Below are 13,031 nucleotides of genomic sequence, written 5' to 3'. Positions count from 1 at the left end.
GTGGCTCAGTGGCCCAAACCTGTAATCCCAGTACTTTGGGAGGCAGAGGAGGGTGGATTGCCTGAGGTCAGGAGTTCGAGACCAGTCTGGCCAACATGGTATAACCCCGTCTCTACTAAAAATACAAAAAATTAGCCAGGCGTGGTGGCAGGTGCGTGTAATCTCAGCTACTCGGGAGGCTGAGGCAGGAGAATCGCTTAACCCGGGAGGCGGAGGTTGGAGTGAGCCGAGATTGCACCACTGCACTCCAGGGCGACAGAGCAAGACTCTCAAACAACAACAACAACAAAAACCACACACATACATATATAGCTTTTCAAATTATTTAATGAGCCTTTCAAAAGTAAGTTGCAAGTTGTAGAAATCATGACACTTTCCTTAATATGCTAAATATTTTAGCATGTATTGCTTAAAAGAAAATATATTCTCCTACTGTATTAGCTTCCTACAGCTGCCATATCAACTTACCACAAACTTGGTGACTTAAAACAACAGAAATGTGTTCTCTCACAGTTCTGGAGGCCAGAAGTCCAAAAGCGAGGTATCAGCAGGGTTGCGCTCCCCCTGGAGACTCTAAGGGACAATCTGTTCTTTGACTCTTCCAGGTTTGGTGGCCATCAGTATCCCTTGACTTGTGGGCACGTCACTCCAGTTTCTGCCTCTGTGGTCACATTGCCTCTTCCTCTTCTCTCTTTTCTGTATCTCTTATAAGGGTACTTGTCGTTGGAATTAGAGACCACCCAGATAATCCAGGATGATCTCATCTCAAGATCCTTAATTATACATATGAAGATCCATTTTCTAAATAGCATTCATATGTCCTGGGGATTAGAACATTGGCATATCTTTTGAAGGCAGGCACCATTCAGCTGAGTACACCTACATAACTACGATTGTCATCCTTAATAAATTTAATGCAGATACAATTTTACTATCTACTATATAACCCATATTCAGATGTTCCCAATTGTCCTCAAACTTGACTCTATAGCTTAAAAAAAATTCAGCATTGCATTTACTCCTCAGGTCTCTTGTTTCCTTTATTCTTGAACAATTCACTCCACCTTTTTTGTTTTTCATGACATTGCCACTTTTGGAGAGGTGAGGTCTTAATTTGGATTAATCTGATTATCATTTTTTTCTTTTTTTTTCTTTTCTTTCTTTCTTTATTATTTATTTATTTATTTTGAGACAGAGTCTCACTGTGTTGCCCAGGCTGGAGTGCAGTGGTGCGATCTCGGCTCACTGCAACCTCCGCCTCCCAGGTTCAAGCAATTCTCCTGCCTCAACCTCTCAAGTAGCTGGGATTACAGGCACCCACCACCACGCCCGGCTAATTTTTGTATTTTTAGTAGAGATGGGGTTTCACCATGTTGGCCAGGCTGGTTTCGAACTCCTGACCTCGTGATCCACCCGCCTCAGCCTCCCAAAGTGCTGGGAGGCGTGAGCCACTGTGCCTGGCCCTTTTTTCTTTTTTTCATGTCAGACGGGTAATGTGCTAACATCATAACAATGTTTGTGGATGGCACATTTCACACATCCATGTGAATACCTAATCATCGTGCTTATGAACTACAAAATGATCTGATTATTTCTTTATAATTAAAGGTAAATATTTTTGGCAAAAATATTATATAAGTGGCCACTCGTTCAATAAGAAATGTGCTCAGGCCAGCCTCAGTGATTCACACCTGTAACCCGAGCACTTTGGGATGCTTGAACTCCAGAGTTCAAGACCAGCCTGGGGAATATAGTGAAATCTCATCTCTACAAAAAGTACAAATATTTGGCCGGTAGGGTAATCCCAGCACTTTGGGAGGCCAAGGCGGGCAGATCACTTGAGGCCAGAAGTTCAAGACCAGCCTGGCCAACATGACAAAACCCCATCTCTACTAAAAATACAAAAATTAGCTGGGTGTGGTGGCACATGACTGTAGTCCCAGCTACTCAGGAGGCTGAGGCATGAGCATCCCTTGAACCTGGGGGACGGAGGTTGCAGTGAGCTGAGATTGTGCCATTGCACTCCAGCCTAGGTAACAGAGCAAGACTCTGTCTCAAAAAAATAGAAAGAAAGAAAAAATTAACCGGGTGTGGTGGCTCACACCTGTAGTCCCAGCTACTAGGGGGGCAGGCTGAGGCAAAGGATCACCTGAACTTGGGAGATCAAGGCTACAGTGAGCCGAGATTGTGCCACTACACTCCATCCTGGGTGACAATGTAAGACCCTGTCTCAAAAAAAAAAAAAAAAAAAGAGTGTGCTCAAAGGATAATCAGCCACTTGCTCTGTTCCGGATATCCCTCCCAATTCTTCACTGTAGCTATTTGTTCATCTACCAGACATTTGCCAAACAGGCCTTTAAAAATGTATTATAGGCCGGGCGTGGTGGCTCTCACCTGTAATCCTAGCACTGTGGGAGGCCAAGGCAGGTAGATTGCCTGAGGTCAGGAGTTCAAGACTAATCTGGCCAACATGGCGAAATCCCGTCTCTATTAAAAATACAAAAAAAAAAAAAAAATTAGCCAGGCATGGTGGTGTGCGCCTGTAATCCCAGCTACTCGGGAGGCTGAGGCAGGAGAATTGTTTGAACCAGGGAGGTGGAGGTTGCCATGAGCCAAGATCGCGCCACTGCATTCCAGCCTGGGTGATGGAGCAAGTTCCAAAAAAAAAAAAAAGAAAAATGTATTGCCATTTGGACAACATAATGAGACCCCGTCTGTACAAAAACTAGAAAAATTAGCTAGGCGTGGTGGTGTGTGCCCGTAGTCCCAGCTATTCAGAAATCGGAGATTAATGGATTGCTTGAGCCCAGGAAGTTGAGGCTGCAGTGAGCTAAGATCACACCACTGCACTTCAACCTGGGTGACAAAGCAAGACCCTGTCTCAGAAAAAAAAAAAAAAAAAAAAAGGTGTATTGTTCTACTTTTACTTTTCTTTAACCCACCCCCAAGCTTCAAAACTTCTTTTCTGTGTACAAAAATACAAATACTGGTTTGAAGATGTACTTTCAGGGATCATTTCTTCTTCTTTTTTTTTTTTTTTTGAGACTGAGTCTTGCTCTATTGCCCAGGCTAGACTGGAGTGCAGTGGCGTGACCTTGGCTCACTGCAACCTCCACCTCCCAGGTTCAAGTGATTCTCATGTCTCAGCCTCCTGAGTAGCTGAGATTACAGGTGCCCACCACCATGCCCAGCTCATTTTTGTATTTTTTGTAGAGATGGGGTTTCACCATGCTGGCCAGGCTAGTCTCGAACTCCTGACCTCAAGTGATCTGCCCACCTCACCCTCCCAAACTGCTGGGATTACAGATGTGAGCCACCGCACCTGGCCTCAGGGATCATTTCCATAGTTCGTTGCAAATATTGGGTTGGAGCAGGTGCGTTTCTTGAACACAATACACTGAAAATTCCCATGCAGACCTTGAGAAATTATATTAAAGCTACACGGGTTGTCACTAATGTTTCTGGGATATAAGGGCAGCAACTAGTGAAAAAGAAGCCTTTCAAAGGATTTAAGAAATGGTTTAAATGAGTACTTTTGGAACACTGGAAGTTTCTCACTATTGCTAAATAAGCATGTTTTAGGAAAAAAGGAAATCCACTTTGTGATTTATTCTTTGGGTAAAGTTGTATTATTCTTTTTCTTTTGTTTCTCCTTTAGTTTTAGGTTACTGTTGCTTCTCTAGAGACAGTGGATATATTTACATTAAAGTTGAAGCAAGTAGACAGCAACCAGCAGCAGGACCATCATGCGCGGGCCAGGACCTGTGCCATGGCGTTGCTCTCAGATGCTGTTGATATTACCCATGTTGTGAGAGGTATCCTGGAGGGTGGGGCGCCCTGCCTCGGCCCCGGGAGAACCTCTGGGGTTCCTGCCTCAGAAGAGCACTCTGATCTGTCTGTCTTCAGGTTCCGGGAGTTGCAGAAATGCCACCACAATCTGCAGAGCACATTGCAAGACAAGGAGAGCCAGGAGGACTCAGACCCTGACCTCATCCAAAAGCGAAAAACCAGTCCTGCCAAAGTGAATGTATTTTCTGTCCCCAAAGGCAGACTTGAGACCCCCAGCTTCAGGGTGGCTTCTGCCTGACTTCCAGAGCTCCAGCCAGTGCCTCCTCTGAAACCTCCATGTCCGGGACCCTTGGGCAGGGAAGGATCTGCCGGACACTGCTTGGAGCTGGGCTCGGGGAACTCTCACATTTGACACCCCAGAAAGCAAATCAAGCAGTAGAAATATGAAGAAAAGAAAAGAGCTGAAGCAACTACTTGATAGCAATTTTTTCTTGCATCCTTCCAGCTTTGTACAATCAGTCACACTTCATCTCTTCTTTTCGTTCCCCCTGAAAGAGCTGCCATCACTATTGACTTTCTCTCTGTTTTTCTTTCCAGTCTCTATTTTTTTGGGAATATGGTTAAGCGATGCATTCTCTTTCCCTTATTCTGATGAACTGTATTGCTGATGGCCTATCTGGCCACACTGCCCTCTTAATCTTTCTCAAAGGTGGCTCCTTGGTAATCACAACATTTTGCCATCTCTCCCTTGGAGTGCAACTGTTAGAATTGGTTGAAGGGGTCCCAGAGGAATGCTCTGAATTTGTTAGCAATTGCTTTGATTCCTTATTAAACTTGATGTATGTTCAAGGTCCCTGATTTTCATAGAAATTATAGAACTGTGTAGATAAAAAGTTGTGTGTTTCTTTTGTAGCACTTTACCAGTAGTGTGATTAATAAATGTTCTTTAGGCCAGGCTCAGTGGCTCATGCCTGTAATTCTAGCTCTTTGGGGGACTGAGTTGGGTGGATTATTTGAGGTCAGGAGTTCGAGACCAGCCTGGCCAACATGGTGAAACCCCATCCCTACAAAAAATACAAAAATTAGCCAGATGTAGTGGTGGGTGCCTGTAAAACAAGGTACTGGGGAGGCTGAGACAGGAGAATCACTTGAACCCAGTAGTCAGAGGTTGCAGTGAGCTGAGATTACGCTACTGCACTCCTGTCTGGGCAACAGAGCAAGACTCTGTCTCAAAAAACAACAACAACAAAAAATAGGCCGGGCGTGGTGACTCATGCCTGTAATCCCAGCACTCTGGAAGGCCGAGGTGGGCAGATCACTTGAGGCCAGGAGTTCAAGACCAGCCTGGCCAACATGGTGAAACCCCTGTCTACTAAAAATAAAAAAATAAGCTGGGCATGTAATCTCAGCTACTCGAGAGTCTGAGGCAGGAGAATTGCTTGAGCCCGAGAGGAAGAGATTTCAATGAGCCGAGATCACGCCATTGCACTCCAGCCTGGGGGAAAAGAGAGAGACTTCATCTCAAAAAACATAAAAATAAAAATAATAAATGCTATTGTATGGAAGAAAATATAGAAAGTTAGAAGGGAAGGCTGGGTGCCGTAGCTCATGCCTGTAATCCCAGCACTTTGTGATGCCAAGGCAGGCGGATCACCTGAGGCCAGGAGTTCAAGACCAGCCGGGCCAACATGGTGAACCCTGTCTCTACTAAATATACAAAATTTAACCAGCAGTGGTGGCACACACCTGTAGTCCCAGCTACTCAAGAAGCTGAGGCAGGAGAATCGCTTGAGCCCGGTGACGGAAGTTGCAGTGAGCCAAGATCGCACCACTGAATTCCAGCCTGGATGACAGAGCAAAACTTTGTCAAAAAAAAAAAAAAAGAAAGAAAGAAAGAAAGAAAGAAAGAGAAAAAAAGAAAGAAGGGATGAAAATGTGGGAAGAAAAAAATAGGAATTTGTAGGGATGGAGAGGGAGATGGGAAAAGTGTGAAGCAGCCATAAAGCCAACTAATGCGTTTGATGACTTGTCTTTCAGGCAAGAAAATTAAAAAAAAAAAAGAGAATCTGACAGTGCCAAATCTAGTAAGTAAAATACATTACAAAATTGCCTCTAAATGATATAATTGCCGGGCGCGGTGGCTCAAGCCTGTAATCCCAGCACTTTGGGAGGCCGAGACGGGTGGATCACGAGGTCAGGAGATCGAGACCATCCTGGCGAACACCGTGAAACCCCATCTCTACTAAAAAATACAAAAAACTAGCCAGGTGAGGTGGCGGGCGCTGTAGTCCCAGCTACTCGGGAGGCTGAGCCAGGAGAATGGCGTGAACCTGGGAGGCGGAGCTTGCAGTGAGCTGAGATCCGGCCACTGCACTCCAGCCTGGGCGACAGAGTGAGACTCTGTCTCAAAAAAAAAAAGATATAATTGTCTATTCTTTCTCAAAACATACCTGTTAATTTTATTTTATTTATTTATTTTATTTATTTATTTTTGAGACGGAGCCTTGCTCTGTCGCCCAGGCTGGAGTGCAATGGCGTGATCTCAGCTCACTGCAACCTCTGACTCTTGGGTTCAAGCTATTCTCCTGCCTCAGCCTCCCCAGTAGCTGGGATTACAGACAGCCACCACCACGCCTGACTCATTTTTGTATTTTTAGTAGAGACGAGGTTTCACCATCTTTGGCCAGGCTGGTCTTGAACTCCTGACCTCAGGTGATCCAGCTGCCTCGGCCTCCCAAAGTGCTGGGATTACAGGAGTGAGCCACCTTGTCAAGCCTACATACCTGTTTATTTATTATTAGAAGGAAGAGGAAACATTTTTTGTAAGTGTTAAGTTCCAGTGAATGACAAACCAGTGAATTAAGTTATTTGTTGGACCTTGAATTTCATAGAATCATGGAACATAAGATCTAAAGAAACTTGGAAATTGTCTCATAAAACTAATCTAGTGTTCTTCCCTCTCATTCATTCATTTATTAATTCACCAAATATTTGTTGAATGTGCCTGGCAAAATCTCAGGTCACATAGGTGAAAAACTAATTCCCATCCTGAAGAATAAAATAATTGCTATGAAGAGCTTTATGCAAGTTACAAAGGACATACAGATGCAGAGGTGTCTGTTTTTTGTTTGTTTGTTTGGTTTTTGTTGTTGTTTTTTGCAATGGAGTCTCGCTCTGTTACACAGACTGGAGTGCAGTGGCACATTCTTGGCTCACTGCAACCTCTGCCTCCTGGGTTCAAGCGATTCTCCTGCCTCAGCCTCCCCAGTAGCTGGGATTATAGGCACTTGCCACCATGCCCAGCTAATTTTTGTATTTTTAGTAGAGATGGAGTTTCATCACGTTGGTCAGGCTGGTCTCGAACTCCTGACCTCAAGTGTTCTGCCTGCCTCAACCTCCCAAAGTGTGGGGCTTACGGGTGTGAGCCACTGTGCCCAGCCTATTAGTTTTTGAGATGAAGTTGCAATACTTGAGCTAAGTCTTCAAAAAGGAATAGGCTGGTGAACCTTGTGAACAGAATGGGAAGAAATTCTGACTGAGGGGATAACATATGAAAAAGCACTGGAATATGATATAAGAGGGTATATTTAGAGAAGAGAATGTAATATGGTATATTAGAGATGCCAGTCATTTCTCCTGTACTTACATCCTCTTCCTAGCAACCTGCCCTTCCCAAAGCCAATACATAGTGGATATCCTATATATTGAATGGCTCTGTACTCCTGGCCACAAAATCAGGAATGGGCCCTTGACTAGAGCTAATGAGATTTTTATCATTCAGGAATAAAGTAAACTGTATAGACTTTCATTATTGTTAATGGCATACAATGTAATTTCAGCCAGCCCTCCTACTGCATACAGCTAATCAAGCTGGGTGAAAAGTAGAATGCATCCTCTGAAAGTATATCATAACTAACAAAATAGTGAGGAATTAACTGGGCCAAGATTTTGGATTGCTAAGGAGTTTGAAGTGAGGAGCCTAGCACTTGATGCTTTGTCTGAGACATTTGCTGATGCAGAACAAGTAATTAGAAAGCTAAGATGTATTTTCAGCAGCTTTAAGAGCCCATGGGGACAAAAGTTGGAGTCCAGGACTAATAAAGGGTGGCAACCCTTCTATATCACCCTCGGATTTGGCCTAGAACTTTAAAATCCTGCATTGTAGGTGTAAGGGAGCACAAGTAAAGTAACTCTCATGTAGACTGCAGACTGACTTCAAATGATCTAAGTGGCCAAGAAAAATCTCAAGGCCTGAACGTATATTAAGTTGCCCCTAATTGCTAGTGGCAAGAGTAAAACCAAAATCCACTTTGGAGACAAAGTAACATCATCCCAGGCCTCAATTGTTTCTGTAATTTTCTTTCTTTCCCTTCATTCCTTTTTTTCCCTTCCTTCCTTCCTTCCTTCCTTCCTTCCTTCCTTCCTTCCTTCCTTCCTTCCTTCCTTCCTTCCCTTCTTTCTTTTTTGTTTGTTTTTGAGACACAGTCATTCGGGCTGGAGCACAGTGGCACAATCTCAGCTCACTGCAAACTTCGCCTCCTGGGTTTAAACCATTCTCCTGCCTCAGCCTCCCGAGTAGCTAGGATTACAGGCGTGTGCACCACGCCCGGCTAGTTTTTGTGTTTTTAGTAGTCAGGGTTTCACTATGTTGGCCAGGCTGGTCTCAAACTCCTGGCCTCAAGTGATTCGCCCGCGTTGGCCTCCCAAAATGCTGAGATTACAGGCACAAACCACTGTGCCCAGCTTATAATTTTCTTTCAAATACAATGTTCAGTACAAGGATAACCAGGTTTCTAGGAACAAGGATCAAAATAGCTTAAAAAAAAAAAAAAAAAAAAAGACAACCAGGCACACAAGGAGACAAGATACAAGAAATAAGGAGGACAAATAACAGATAATAGAAACAGACCCACAGGGATTCTATATTCTGCAATGACCAGATACAGACTATAAACAACTCTGTGTACTATGTTTAAGGAGATCGAAGCCAAACTTGAAAGATTTGGCAGAGAACTGGAATTATAAAAACTGAAATTAAAAAGGAATATATTGGCTGGGCACGGTGGCTCATGCCTGTAATCCCAGTGCTTTGGGAGGCCAAGGCAGGTGGATCATCTGAAGTCAGGAGTTCAAGACCAGCCTGGCCAACATGTTGAAACCCCAACTCTACTAAAAATACAAAAAATTAGCCATGCATGGTGGCAGGTGCCTGTAATCCCAGCTACTTGTGAGGCTGAGGCAGGAGAATCACTTGATCCTGGGAGGCAGAGGTTGCAGTGAGTCGAGATCACGCCATTGCACTCCAGCCTGGGCAACAAGAGCAAAACTCCTTCTCTAAAAATAAAAATAGAAATTAAAAAAACCCAATATATTAATAGTAGATTTAGAAGTGAACAAAATAGAAATTCTAGCTTGAGACAGTAGTGAGCACTGACATTTGTAAAGATCAAACAGAATCAGCCCACTGGTATTGTTGGTCCATCTATAAGTTCAGGAAGAAATACAAAAAGAAACAGATTAAAATGCATGTGACTTCAGGGAACGAAAGATGGAGAGAGTAGGTACTTGACTATTTTCCAGTTCAGCCTCTTCCCACTACAAAGGATGCCACAAGAAGCTGGGCATACTGGCTCACACCTGCAATCTTAGCACTTTGGGAGTCTGAGGCAGGAGGAATCGCTTGAGGCCAGAAGTTCAAGACCAGCCTTGGCAACAGAGCAAGACCCTGTATCTAAAAAAAAAAAGAAAAACGGCTACAATGAGCTATGATGATGCCACTGCCCTCCAGCTTAAGCAACAGAGTGAGACCTTGTCTCAGAAAAGAAAAAAAAAAAGGATGCCACAATAAATATAGTTATATGCATATTCTTATGTATTGATGTTTACTTTTTTTTTTGCCTCCCCTCCCTCCCTTGGTGTTTTTATATCTACAGAAAAGATCCCCAAAAGTGAAATCGCTGCATTAAAATTGTGTGTTACATTTTTAAAGATATTGCCACAATACTTTCCAGAAGGAGATAGCAATTTTTATTTCCCCCACCAGTGTGTGAGAATATTCTCATCTCCCCACATTTTTTCCAGTACTGAATGATTTGATAACCCAAATAGTTTAAAATGGTATCTTTACAAGTGTATTCTGCATAAAGACAGATGTGACTAATGGACTAGAATAGAGAGCCCAGAAATAAACTCTCAAGTATATGATTAAATGATTTTCAACAAGGGTATGAAGATCATTTAATGGGGTCGGGCACAGTGGCTCATGCCTGTAATCCCAGCACTTTGGGAAGCTGAGCCCAGGAGTTCAAGACCAAACATGATGAGATCTCATCTCTACAAAAAATATAAAAATTAGCTGTGCCTGGTGGCACACGTCTGTGGTCTCAGCTATTCAAGAGGCTGAGATGGGAGGATCTCTTGAGCTTGGGAGCAATCATTTTTGCACCAACCTAATATAATTATCATATGATCCAGCACTTCCACTTTGGGGTATATTGTAGCCCAAAGGAGTGACAGCAGGACCCTGAACGGATATTTGTATACCAATTTCATAGTCTTTTTTTAATTTTTAATTTTTTATTTTGAGACAGAATCTTTGTCGCCAGGCTGGAGTGCAGTGATGTGATCTCAGTTCACTGCAACCTCTGCCTCCCGGGTTCCAGCGACCCTCCTGCCTCAGCTTCCAGAGTAGATGGGGCTACAGGCAGGCACCACCACAACCACACATGGCTGATTTTTGTATTTGTAGTAGAGTGAGAATTCACCATGTTGCCCAGGCTGGTCTAGAACTCCTGGCTTCAAGTGATCCATCCACCTCGGCCTCTCAAAAGTGCTGGAATTATAGGCGTGAACCACCACACCTGGCCCCAATTTCATAACAATATTATTCACCACAGACAAAAGGTGGAAAGCAACCCAAGTGTCCATCAACAGATGAATGGATAAACAACATGTAGTATATACATACAAGGGAATATGATTCAGCCTTAAAAAGGAATGAATAAGGCCAGCCATGGTGGCTCACACCTGCAATCCCAGCACTTTGGGAGGCCAAGACAGGCAGATCACTTGAGCTCAGGAGTTTGAGACCAGCCTGACCAACATGGTGAAACCCCATCTCTACTAAAAATACAAAAATTAGGCCAGACATGGTGGCTCACACCTGTAATCTCAGCATTTTGGGAGCCCAAGGCATGCGGATCACTTGAGGTCAGAAGTTCGAGACCAGCCTGGCCAACATCTACAAAAAATATAAAAATTAGCCGGGCATGGTGGCACATGCCTGTAGCCTCAGCTACTTGGGAGGCTGAGGCAGGAGAATGGCTTGAACCTGGGAGGTGGAGGTTGCAGTGAGCTGAGATTGTGCCATTGTACTCCAGCCTGGGCAACAGAGAAAGAAAAAAAAAAAATTAGCCTGGCATGGTGGCACATGCCTATAATCCCAGCTACTCTGGAGGCTGAGGTCTGAGAATCGCTTGAACCTGGGAGGGGGAGGTTGCAGTGAGCCAAGACTGCACCACTGCACTCCAGCCTGGGCGACAGGGTGAGACTCCATCTTAAATAAATATGCGGTGGATCATGCCTGTAATCCCAGCACTTTGGGAGGCCAAGGCAGGCGAATCACCTGAGGTCAGGAGTTTGAGACCAGTCTGGTCAACACGGTGAAACCCTGTCTCTACTAAAAATACAAAAATTAGCCGGGCGTGGTGGCACACGCGTGTGTGCACCCGTAGTCCCAGTTACTTGGGAGGCTGTGGCAGAAGAATTGCTTGAACTTGGGAGACAGCAGTTGTAGTAAGCCAAGATCATATCATTGCACTCCAGCTTCACAACAGAGCGAGATTCCATCCCAAAAATAATAAGTCATATAAAGAAATAAAAATAAAAAAGAAATGAAAATTTGATACGTTACAATATGATGACCCTTGAAAACATTATACGAAGTGAAATAAGCCAGATACAAAAGGAAAAACACATGATTCTACTGATGTGAGGTACCTAGAATTGTCAGATTCATAGAGATAAAAGACAGAATAGTCGTTACCAGGGCCTGGGGGTAAGGCAATTAGTAGTTTTAGTTTTTATTTTTTTCTGAGACAGTCTCACTCTGTTGCCCAGGCTGGACTGCAGTGATGTGATCACAGCTCACTGCAGCCTCGACCTCCCAGGTTCAGGTGATCCTCCCACCTCAGCTTCCCAGGTAGCTGGGACTATAGGCATGCACCACCATGCCCAATTTTTTTTTTTTTTTTTGTATTTTTAGTAGAGATGAGATTTTGCCCAGTTTCCCAGGCTGATCTCAAACTCCTGGTTTCAAACAATCCTTCTGCCTCAACCTCTCAAAGTGCTGGGAATAGAGGCATGAGCCACCACAGCCGGCCAGAAGAATTATTGTTTAATGAGTATAGAGTTTAAGTTTCAGTGACAAAAATGTTCTGGAGATGGATAATGGTGATGGTTGTCTCTGAATTGTACAATCAAAAAGGGTTAAAACTGGCCAGGCGTGATGGGTCACACCTGTAATCCCAGCACTTTGGGAGGCCGAGGGGGGTGGATCACTTGAGGTCAGGAGTTTGAGACCAGCCTGACCAATGTGGTGAAACCCCATCTCTACTAAAAATACAAAAAATTAGCCAGGCATGGTGACTCATGCCTGTGATCCCAGCTACTTGGGAGGCTGAGGCAGGAGAATCTCCTGAACCTAGGAGGCAGAAGTTGCAGTGAGCCAAGATCGAGCCATTGCATTCCAGCCTGGGCAACAAGAGTGAAACTCCGTCTGGAAAAAAAAAAAAAAAAAAGAAGTGGAGTGGATTTCAGGCTGGAGTGCAGTGGCGCGATCTCGGCTCACTGCAACCTCCGTCTCCTGGGTGCAAGCGAGTCTCCTGCCTCAGCCTCCCAAGTAGCTGGGATTACAGACGCCTGTCACCACACCCAGCTAATTTTTGTACTTTTAGTGGAGATGGGGTTTCCCCATGTTGGTCAGGCTGGTCTCAAACTCCTGACCTCAGGTGATCCACCTACCTCGGCCTCCCAAAGTGTTAGGATTACAGGCATGAGCCACCACGCCCGGCCCTTTATTTTATTTTTGAGATGGAGCCTTGCTCTGTTACCCAGGCTGGAGTGCAATGGCGCGATCTCAGGTCACTTCCACCTCCACCTCTTGGGTTCAAGTGATTCTCCCGCCTCAGCCTCCCCAGTAGCTGGGACTACAGGCATGCACCACCACACCCAGCTAATTTTTG

General features: G+C 44.4%; 1 non-coding gene across 1 annotated transcript; it reads right to left on the bottom strand.

Moving 5' to 3' along the window:
* Positions 1–1,480: 1,480 nt before the first annotated feature.
* On the bottom strand, positions 1,481–1,584 carry LOC117094095. The gene has a single exon (XR_004441420.1). It is a non-coding gene; the product is annotated as a small nucleolar RNA U13 (small nucleolar RNA).
* Between the last annotated feature and the right edge of the window lie 11,447 nt (positions 1,585–13,031).

The sequence above is a fragment of the Trachypithecus francoisi genome, unplaced genomic scaffold (assembly GCF_009764315.1).
Source record: "Trachypithecus francoisi isolate TF-2019V2 unplaced genomic scaffold, Tfra_2.0 Lachesis_group12, whole genome shotgun sequence".
NCBI classification, from domain to species: domain Eukaryota; kingdom Metazoa; phylum Chordata; class Mammalia; order Primates; family Cercopithecidae; genus Trachypithecus; species Trachypithecus francoisi.
The sequence above is the reverse complement of the archived record's forward strand: the minus strand, read 5'-3'. Positions and strand labels throughout refer to the sequence as shown.